This window comes from Photinus pyralis, unplaced genomic scaffold, assembly GCF_008802855.1.
Source record: "Photinus pyralis isolate 1611_PpyrPB1 unplaced genomic scaffold, Ppyr1.3 Ppyr1.4_LG5, whole genome shotgun sequence".
NCBI classification, from domain to species: Eukaryota; Metazoa; Arthropoda; class Insecta; order Coleoptera; family Lampyridae; genus Photinus; species Photinus pyralis.
The window spans coordinates 7,130,739-7,142,430 of NW_022170596.1; the positions used below are offsets into that span (position 1 = coordinate 7,130,739).

General features: G+C 34.5%; 1 long non-coding RNA gene across 1 annotated transcript; it reads left to right on the forward strand.

Annotated features, from left to right (window-relative positions):
• Positions 1–320: 320 nt before the first annotated feature.
• On the forward strand, positions 321–10,647 carry LOC116170099. The gene is made up of 3 exons (XR_004145155.1): positions 321–392; positions 9,998–10,092; positions 10,175–10,647. It is a non-coding gene; the product is annotated as an uncharacterized LOC116170099 (long non-coding RNA).
• The last annotated feature ends 1,045 nt before the right edge of the window (positions 10,648–11,692 follow it).

Consider the following 11,692-nt stretch of genomic DNA (forward strand, 5'->3'; position numbering starts at 1 on the left):
TACTGAAGTAAAAAAAAGTTTACGGTTACGCTAAGCGAACTCGTAAACTGTTCCAAAAAACGTACGTTTTTTTTTGGTAACGCATCTGTTTGTGAAAAACAGGTAATATGAGTATAATAAGGAAAATGGTTACATAGTACGAACTTCGTTCGATTCTCCTAAAATACTTCATCATTTTTAGACGAGTGCGCTTACTACACCACGTTATTAATAGAAATATCACATTGCTTGAATTAACTTTAATTTCGCCTCACAACGAAATGGAAAATTCTCTCAATATCAGTAAAATCGCTAAAATTAATTACACAATCCGTCTTTCTGTTGTAAGATGCGTTGTGTTGCAAGTGTTCATTTTAAATGAAGTGTTTGTTTTTTTGTATTTTTAGTTTGAGGTTTGTACGTTTGCCATTGTTTTAGAGGCCACGTTAGACATTAGTGTTGTTAGTTCTACAACGCTCATTAACTAGTTTAGAAGAAACACTAAATTTGAATGAGAAAATTTTATGTTCTGCCAAATGCTCGCGTATAAATTCGGATTTGCATCCTACAAGTTGTAGATTAAACTAATTCTTTCGACGCGAGTGCACCTTGCATTTAGTAAATCTTTTTTATTGGTAGCTTACGCTCTTTTGGGAGCTATAAAGTTTTGTTTTTATACAAGATTTGGCAGTACTAAAGGCCTGAAAGCGAGACGTTGACGCGGTTCTCAATTTTTGCGATGACGTCGGTTAGAAGGTGCTTAATCTTTCTTAATTTTTGCTCGTTTTTTTCTGAGGACAGAGCAAAATTGCTTAATCCCTTAAGTGCAAGTAATGGACTGTTTTTCTCGTCGACCTATTTACTTTGTTGGTGGTTTTCTGCATTGACCTTTTGCCTCGCCTTTAGCTCATCAAGTTATCACACATTTAATTCATAGAGTTATAATTTTTCAGTTCAACACTATTTATTTTAATCGCGTACATAGAGAAGGCACCAGACAAAATTTAGTCACACTTTCTGGCAATAGTAGAAGTCATCAGTACCAAAAGCACAATTAGAAGGTGTATTTATTCTTTAGATACAATTTTTCAAAATTGACTGACAATATTATTTACTTTGTCAATTAATTCCTTCAACAACGCCTACTTCTTAACTTTATTTTGGTTCAAAATGGCAATTCACATTTTTACATTAACAAAAAGAACTAACTAAATATCTTGAAAACGGTGGCCTCGCTCGGATGGACGGAGGGGCGAACGGACGTACAAAGGGACCATAATAGCGCCTTCCAACATGAGTTCCATAACCGCGGAAAAGCTGTAATGCACATTTTATAAACCAAACCTTGCTTTCAAATGAATAACATGTAAGAAAAGAAAGTGAAGGGTGTACTTCCTCTTTGCTTTTGATTATCGGAAACGTTGCCTTTTCACAACAGGATGATGCCATTGAAACAAGTTTTATTGCAAAATGCCTACGCATATTTAATCTTTGAAGAATAATTACGTTAATGAACAAGCAATTTATCATAACCTTCATCAATTATGTTTGATCTACATCTATAAAGGGATTGGTCGAAAAACCTCCTAAGTGGTAAAATAAATCGTTAAAATAGAATTGTACAAAAGCAAAAATTGATTCTGGAAGGAAGCTTGTTGCATGTAAAGGCATATGTGCCGAAGCGTGTAATTACATAAAACTGGCAAATGAATAAAACTGTTTACCTATCCGCTGTTATTTGTAAGTCAACGAACTGCTGGGGTTGGAAAAAGAACCGTTCCAGCATTAAATATCAGTACGGCATGGATACGGAACGGACTTTTTGCAACATAGTAATGTAACAGCGTTAACGTTGTAGAAATTCGTTTCGTGCCATTAGCTTATTTATTTTATTCCCTTATCGTAAAGAAAAACCGAAAGTGGAAATTTACCCAAAGGCATTCGCGAAAAACAATTCAAGGTTATTGACAAATGGAAGGTCACGGAATTCGCTGACGGTGCAGAAAATATTTTTCATAAACGGTGTTTCTATCACTTATTACTGAGTTCTAGTGTTGGTCTATTCCGACGCCGACGTCTAGCTCGTCGACGCTGGCGCCACAGCTTAACCACGGCGGCGCCCACAAACGCTATCAATTTCAACTACACGACGAATGTCTTTTGGATTGTTTCATGCTGGAGTAAGCACACCGTACAACTGCGACAAGGAAAGAGTTTTCGAGATAATTGCGAACCGACACTAGCTCATAATCTAATTTACTTTATCATCTTAACTCGCTGGAATTATCCCGCTGAAAAATGACCCGAAGGACGATATCGTTTATAAAAGCTTTATGATATGAGTCATTTTATAGACAGGGTATAAAGCTTTGAGTGAGTACTAAAGCTTTCTTTTCAATATAACTCTCGTAAGTGCAATTACTTCGTTTTATGGCGTGTAAAAACATCTCGCAAGATAAAACTCGTTTTTTATTTTGTTATTTAACAACGTTTCAATATTAATTCCATAAAATGTTGTAATGTCTTAATTTTTGAGATTTATTACCGCTACATTGGAAATCGTTTGACCACAATTTTACATGCAATTATCCATTTTATTACAGTTATATGCTTTTTTCTCCCGCATTACATCGATAATGAGCTTTAAACGCATCGGCATAGCTCATACCATAGTGTAATTGTGTTATTTACACTATGCTCATACTTACAATGGCCTGTATATTATTAGTTACATTTAAATGTCTTCATCGTATTTACCAAAGTGTTCCAATTATTATGACAATTTTGTTAATTGGATCGAATTTAATTTCATCGCGGTGAAGAAATGTTCCAAGTATCAACAATTTCTCGTCCGGGGTTATAGAGACCAAAACTCATGCTATTAAACAAACCTTGGGGTTAGGATAGAATGTTTGAGGGCAAAGGTAACACTACTACAAAATTTTTAGATCTGCTCGGCCACTCAGAGGGTGACTTCGAAAACAATTCAAAAAGCTCATAGTGTGTTTTCCTGGAGTATCGCGCAATGTTTTAAAATTGAAATTTAAAAAATCCTGTCCCCTAACTACAACTCGCGTGCATATTTGTCACTTTTCGTTGGTGTAAAAGTGTGGGACTTGACACTGTCTTTGTTCCGGAAGATTTCCTTTTTCGCCTTCTGGAAGCGCCGCGCTTAATCGAAACCTTTTGGACCACCCCTTAGTGAAGCGACCTCAAAATTAATTAGGTATCTTTTTTCTATTAGACTCGTTTATTGAATTTACAACGTCTAAACTGCACTGGATTCCGTTTCAGGTCTATTTATGCTTTATTGTCACTTCAATAAATACTTACCTGAACCTGTAACGGGTACGTAAAATTGCAAAACCACTTGCAAACAGGGATGGCGCTGTGCTTTCTCAGTATCTGATTCCTTTTTTTCTTCGTTTCGTAGATTTGGACTGATTAGCAAATACCGAGACACTAATTACCAAATATAAATATAAATATGAGGTGAACCTTAAGAACACAATACAGAGGTATACAGACTGTTTCTCGCAAACAATTACCTAAAAGTTTTCAGGCTCTCATTGATTTATTAATGCACTACAAAAATGGATTGCTCATGTTCAACTTTCTTATTTGTGGCCGGATTTTTGACGGAATTTTAACAGAAGCTGCATCTTACAAATGGAAAATGAATGCACATGTGAATAATTGATATTTATGCGCAGACCTAACTTCTTTACTTGCGTACCATTGTTTTCTAAAATTTTAACTCAAGTTTCTTCTTATAAAACGAATTGAAAACACACACCAAGAAATTGATCGTGTTTGCGCAGTCATCTTTTTTATTTGTAGACGGATTTTCTAAAAATTCAACTTTTTTATTTGTGGAAATTTTAACAAGATGCGTTTTTCAAAAGAAAATTCAAAATTGATTTGGTCTTCATAGACCTAAGGTCTTAACGTAGTTCCATAAAAATAAAAAATGTGCTACTGGGGCCACTTTGTGCGCTCGTTCATGGGTCCGTCCGTCCGTCCATACGGCTGTGTCGTTTTCAGATTTTTTTTGTAAAAGCTCCTTTTTTCGCTATTTGGTTCGTTATGGTATCGAGGCTTGTAACAAGGAAGAATTTTTTTCTGTGTCTCTAAGGCCGGATGTCCACCGCATCGGAACGACCAAGATCGGTGCGATTTGAATCGCCCGATAAAGATCGCGCGCGTGTGCTCCTATTGAAGCCTGTCCAGTGTCCACAGGCTCGATTTTCGTCGGGACCGATCGAAATCGCAACCGACTATTTTCGCCCGACCCGACGTTCTTGAACGATAATTTGTCGGCAGTCGTGTGTCATAATAATCAAAAGTGCTGGTAATCTTTTTTCTACCGTCACACATCTTCTGTAATTGGTGTCCCTTTTGGCAATTAATGGTCGAGCAATGTCAGCCAACGGAAAAAAACTACTCTTGGACATACGATACATACATTTAAATTTGTGTTCATGATTCGCAAGTTCATGGGCACAAATGAAAGCACCTCTGTTTCATTTATTAGTTATGTACGGAAGAACCCAATAACTGTGGTGGTGAATTATCTTTCGCCTGTGGTGCAAAAGCATGACAACTGCTTCACTTGACATTTTATTTAATGTCAACTGTCATCCCGATAAAAATCGTTCGAAAGGCGATCTTCCTATGGACATGAATTGCCAATTTTAGTCGGCCCGATCAATCTGGATACGACTACAGTTGAACCGATCTTCGTCGCCCCGATTCGGTGGACATCCGGCCTTACAAGACAGTTATAGCAAAAAATTCATTTTTTCGCTTCTCATAATTTTACACTTTTGGCTTATAAATTTTATACGTTTGTTTCATTTTGATTAGCCGAAACTTAAACATGAAACTTGCTTTACTTTAGCAATCACTTTGGATCAAAGAAACCCAAAGTTTGATTTAGGAAACGGTTAAATTCTCTGTTGAAAACCACGGTTAACCCTTTGGGTCGTTATGTATTATGTGCACTTTTTGAAAAAATGATTGCGCATGCGCAGACCCAACTTGTTTATTTATGAGCGTGTTTTTTCCCTGTAATTTTAAGGGAAAGTGCAGTTAAATTCTCTGTTGAGTACCTTCGGATCATTATTTATTATGTGCACTTTTTGAAAAATGGGTTGCGCTTGCGCACACCCAACTTGTTTATTTATGAGCGGTTTTTTTCTGTAATTTTAAGGGAAAGTGCTTTCTAAAAAGATAATTTAACGTACAGAAAACGCAGACTAAAAGGCACAATAAAATTATTACGCATCCACAGATTTACATTGTTTATTTGTGGTTCAATTCTCCAGAAACTTCAGCGGCAGATACGCTTATAAAAGCAAATTGAAATCACCTGTAAAAAAATAACTGATTTTTTCACTACACAGGAATAACACATAGTTGACTATGCGCTTGAAATTTTAAAGGAGAGATCAGTTTTGCATAGACAATAATGCAGGTCACTTTGAGCAGCTATTCTAATCTTAAATAGAGTGTTTTATACTATTTACTACAAGTTTAGTCGATATAGATAAAATACCAAAACTCTTATTTGAAACTTTTTTGTGTGTTCCCAAAATTAATGAAAAATTAAGTGGGGGCTCAAAATATACTGAGAAACCTTGCACCTTATTCAGAATAATTGATTAAGACTGAAATGTTGGCATGCATGCTATCCGAAACATATCTTGTTGAAAAAAATGGAGTTGTGTTTGTTAACAACACTTTTAACCATGAGCAACCAAAAGAAAATACTAAAAAGTGTCCCAACGAATATTTGTATCCTCCCCCCTTCCCACTAAAACTCGGCCAATAAAAAAAAATTCAAAAACCGGTATATAGAGAGCGGCCAAATAATTCTTGCAACTACTTTAACCATTTGTTAGTCTTCACAAATTTTTTAATGCGAGGGGTCAAACCATGCAAAATTTGGAATGAGTGTTCAGTAAAAGTGCACACATGTTTAAATCGAAATGATGCAATATTTCTTAATTCAAACTCAGATCTTACATTTCTCAAAACCTAGGAGTTATCTTACGATAATTCTTTGTCTTTGTTCTACATATTTTCGTTCAGACACCTTGGATATGCATGGCCCCAATACATGCACTTCAGAGATGTTTCTAACAATTAAGGAATATTCACTTAATTTTAAAATTTTAGAATCAGGAAAGATGTTTCTAGTATTTCTTAGTAACACAGCCACCAGCCTTGTTTTAATGTCTCAAACGTTTTAGTAAAACTTATTTGGTAGATAACTTCGTTTATATACACAATAAAAAGTGTAAAATTTGTAGTAAAATAACAAAATACCGTCTAAAATACTCATTCTACGGGGAAAGTCATGGAAAATAAAGTTGTAGAGCAGTTATTTAACTTTGGATTATGATTAAGAACAGTTCTCTTGTTATCAAGTAAAAAAATTAGGAAATTGGATTTTTCAAGAATTAGAGCTTTCAGTGTAAATTGTTTTTCAATATTCTCGTACAGCTCAACGGTTGAAACTGCCGTGCTTGGATCAAAATGTGATTTTTTAATCAAAAATTGGTGCCATCATGGCTGGTAGTGGATTAAAGGAACTCTTCACTACAATTTATGCTGTGTACTTATTAAACACCTGTTCATTGCTTTTTTGTTAATTGTTGACGTTCTGTTCATTTAAATATGTAAAATACATTAGCCAGCCAGTGTATGGCAAAGTTTAAGGTAGTAAGAAATACTAGACAGTGGTATATAGTTTGGTATCTCGGAGAAAAAATGTATATTAAGTATATTATCCTAGAAGATAAATTAAGGTCCGGTTCTATAAACGTCTGTTAAATTTAATTGATAAATATCTTCCATGAAGATGATGGTGATATTGAAATTCAAAGTTATATGTTTAGTTGCATAAGTAATATGGTAGGTAAGCCAGGAAATTCTGTAATCTGTAATACTATCAATGCAATATCAATGGTCAAGGATCGTTCCATTGATTTCAGAATACTTTGCGATTATTCCTAACTAGTACATATTCACCTAAATTGACAGCATTTGGCATCATTGTCTATCTTATAATGGGCGATCAAAAATGAGTGGCGGTCGAGTTGCCTTTGGAAGTTCAAGCCATGGTGTATAATAAATATGCACCATGGTTCAAGCTAAGTACGATTTTCCAAGGTGACTCGACAGAAACTCATTTTTGATCGCATTAGTGGAGGTTGTTAGCAACCATTTTTTTGAAATTGACTGTTCTTTTGTTTTTGACAAAAAAATGTGTCCTAAATATTCCATTGTCCATAGTGGTTGATATCATTTAAATCTTTCACATATCAGAGTATTTACCTAATAAACGTTTATGAAGCAGCTTGAAATGTAACAATGCTTTACATAAGAGGAGGTTATTGTTTAGCCTTTATAGCGGCGAACGCGGCGTTTAAACGGAATGCATACAATTTCTTAAGCACAAATAAACGTGACTAAAATATGCAGGTAAGAATTTCCAAATATTTAAATTTTGCTCATTTTGAGAATGTTTCAATGCTGAGTCAGTTCTTAGTTTAGCGCCGGTGTTACTCAAAACTGACCAGGTAACTCAATTCCCTATAAGTATAATACAATCACGTACCATACGCATATTATTACTAAATATAGCCTTAACTGGTACGGTTTACAAATCTTTAAACAAAAATTACTCATCATTAAAAACGCGGGCGGAATGCAAAATTTTTTACCACTCGGTACCCCGCCTTATTAAATATTTATAGAATCGCCAATTTAAGGGGTAACGAATTTGACCCGCGCGCCAATTTCAATTTAAGTTAGTCAAAAAAAAGTCAAAGTATAGATTTTGTAATGTGATCGGCAATGTAATTTAATGTTCGACACATCAGAGGTAGCGCTGAACCGTTATGTTATTGTTTGTGCGACTTTATTAGCATTTCAGATGTGGTGCGATTGTTTGTTATCGATCGACAATGCCGACCGATTCTAAATTGGGTATCACGTTATCTGCCGACAGAAATTCTTTTTATTTATTTATTTAAATATGTGCGTTTTAGTTTCCCATAGCGAACGAGTTCTGACAAAAATTTTTCTTTATAAAACGATTCCGTTTTTGGTTACTACCTGTGCGAATCTCGTCAGTAACGAGCGGTCTTTTTTTCGAAAAATAAAACAATTTGATGTCTATCTTTACACTCGGGCTAATCAAAACAGAAAAGGTGGCCGGCGGTCAGATCTAATTGACCTTTATTTAATCAGTAACCGCGAATACTGATGCATGCAAATTTTTAGATTTTATCGCGCTTGTATCATTTTTAGCCTAAATTTTCGGTCTGGCAACTTTATTAACTGTATGCACTTGACTAGTCTAAGAAAATAGTAAAAGGTACAGGAACACCTTACAATATTGTAGTAGCTATAGTTAGTAAACTCTAAACTCGGGTTCTAATGTAAGTTAAGCTCCTTTCTACCCGAGCTGGGCAGTATTCGATTTTGTAAATACTTTTTAGTATTCAAATCCTTTAAAGTATTCAAATACTTTGTAATTAAATACTTTTATGGAAGCAGTATTTGTATTTGTAACTCAAATACTTTCACAAATATTTAGTATTCGAATATTTCGCAAAGTATTTGGATACTTCGTAAAGTATTTGAATACTTCGCAAGGTATTTGAATACTTTGAGAAGTATTCGAATACTTCGCATAGTATTTGAATACTTAACCTTTTTTTACCAAAAATCGACTGCACTGGAGCGAGTGGAACTGTTTGAGATTATGGATTCTACAGGCCACATAGTCCAGTAACTCTGTTCCTGAAAATGGGGGGTACGAAGCGTCAAATCCGGTAGTTCTGACTTTTTGTGGGATTGCTTATGTTGTTAACCCAATGTATAATTCATGTTTTAGACCTCGAGCGGCGAACGCAACATAGTCAAATATACTAAAAACCGAGGAATTTTCGTTTTCTTTGCAGATTTTCACGATTTTAACCCTGAAGGACCAGTTTTTCGCCAATAACGGTTCAATAAGTTTTCAAAACAGACCAAATTTGCTATAATTTAAGCCCACATCCGTTTGTGTAGATGTAATAGATTCCGAGATAATGCTTTTCAAAAATTGTCAATTTATCGAATTCAAAAATCTTTCACAATACTTTATGGGTGACGTTTCTATTCTGTTTTACACAGATGCCAAGAATGGGCGGTATTACGCTGAAAAATAAAACGAATAATGAATTTTGTAAGGTGGTAGTTTCTGTTGCTGTTAATGTCAAAGATCCAAGAGTGTTATCGTTTGATTTAGTTCTGTTCAGTTCAGTGCTGGATATTTTTACTTTACAATAATTTGGTGCCGTTTTTTATTTTCCCTGATTTTTTTCTGATCTAGAAATGGTGGAGGATGTATTGTGGAGAGATGTTACACAAGATATTGACAATCCAGCCACAAACCTTTCAAGTGAGGAAATGAACGATGCTCAACCGTGCTCGTCCAAACAAAAAAAAGGGAAAATATACTTAGATGGAAGTCAAACAAAATTTCTTATTATAAAATTACTGTTTTGAAGTTTAATTAAGAATATCATTTACACCTCTCGTTTTCTTTTATAGAATTACAGAACAACAAAATAGTGCTAACAATTTTCGACTTTGAAAAAATCGATAAACTTTGAAATTGACGTGGCCACGTTTTCTGTGAAATAGAACTTATATTCCAAATAAGAACTTCAACAATCTGACAACAAGAAAAGTTTTCATTCACAATTCACCTTAAAAATAATGACAATGAATTTTGAGGTTTTCTTTACTGAAATTTTGAAAAACACAATTGCCTTTTTTATATGCAATTAAAAATTTATTGTTCTTTACGAAATGTTAGTATAGGAAGTATTTCTTCTGTTAAAGCTACAATCAATGATTAATTATGACACTAGTTCTTAAAGAGATTCAACCATTGATTTTGAGTTTTGCGTACATAAAAATAGATAGGATTAACAACGTAAACGGAATATTCTTGTAGATAAAGGTGTTGAATCGGACAAGGATCGGGACAGCCTCTTTACATTGACAACGATATGGAAAATTAAATGCAGTACCTACCAACGGCCAACGTCTGTGGGTGTCTTATTCAATAGAGATTTTTCTTCTTGACTGAATAGTTCGACTGGTTAGTAAGTTATAGTTACTGTGTTTTTAGGTCACCAACAAGCAATAGTTTATTGATTGTCACCAAGAGTTAAAACTAACAATTTCCTTAAAAGAGAAATGTCCACTGTTGTACTTTGGTAGACAAAATTGTCATTAACGTTGAGCCAGTGGAAAAATCGTATTTCTGACGCGATTAGCTTACAGAAATGAGGGGTCGGTTTAGAAACCTCTAGACTAAGCTGCACATGTAGCAGAAATGGTGAAATCCTAAAAGTTTGGGAATTAGTAGCGGCCCTGGAAGTACATCACTGAAATATAAACCAAGAAAAATAAAGGTAATCCGATACAAACGGATTATTATATACTATGGTTGTGACCAAAGTGAGGAACCACTACATTTTATTCCCAAGTTTACCAGACACTTTACCAGGTGCAGAGTGCACCCTTAACTACTGGCATTTGGTTAGTACACTTAGGAAAGGATCTTGTTCTGCTTAGTTGAAGAAGTTCCAATTTAAAAGATGCGAACAAAGGAGAAATGTCAATAAAATCGATCTCCTTGCTAAATAAGAAGAAAACTGTAAATGTGTGTTAGCATTTCCAATTAGTATAATGTTGATGCAAATGTCGCAGTACTACAATGTTAAGAAAAAATAAAAACTTCGAAATAAATTAGTTTAATAAAATTATACGCAGATGTACCTAATAAAGATCTCCCAAAATTTAGGAAGGAGAAAATAAATTGTGTTTAATAGAATAAACATAAATTTCAACTAGACAATAAGTGAGCTAACAGAAAAAATGAAGTACGGTACTGTAAAACGGGTGCTTTGAATATACCGAAACAAATTTGTTCTTATTAATTGTGTCAAAGAACCCAATTCTTCTATCACTTTGATCTTGAACTTAAGTCAAATTTAATATACTTCTAAAGCTCTCGCGCTGTTAATAAATAATCCACTTAATTATAATTTTCTCCGATTCTATACAATTATCGTCCATCGAACACTAGCTATTTTTACAAATCTCGACATTAAAGTTGTTGAAGCCGTAAATAATTTTAAGAATCGCACCTGAATCCATAAAGCAATCGTCCAACTTTGAAAAGATTATTAACTTATACACGAACTTGGCAATAGGCGTTTTTTCAGAGTACCATATGAACTGAAGATGCTACAAGGCGAAACAGAAATAGTCCATCGGATGAACTGACTGACGTACCGTGCAATGTTATTGTGACTATTATTTCTATAAATAATTAACTCGTAAAGTTTCCCTAAGATAATCATTAATAAGATACCTACATATGTAGATACTATATCCCCATAATAAAATTAAAATTAGCTCAACCATAGCTTTCCGAACATTTAATAACGCGCTTTCTTTCATAAAACTGTCTGGCGTGAGACATTATAACCAAGTTACAGTCTATAACAGCTTAGGAAATACAAAAAGAAGACTAAACGGAAAAAAATTGGACTTTATCGTTTTCTTTAAACATTTGAATTACTGACCGATTATTTTTGATTTGTTGTTTTTGGAGCACACTCGCACCGGCGTATTTTCG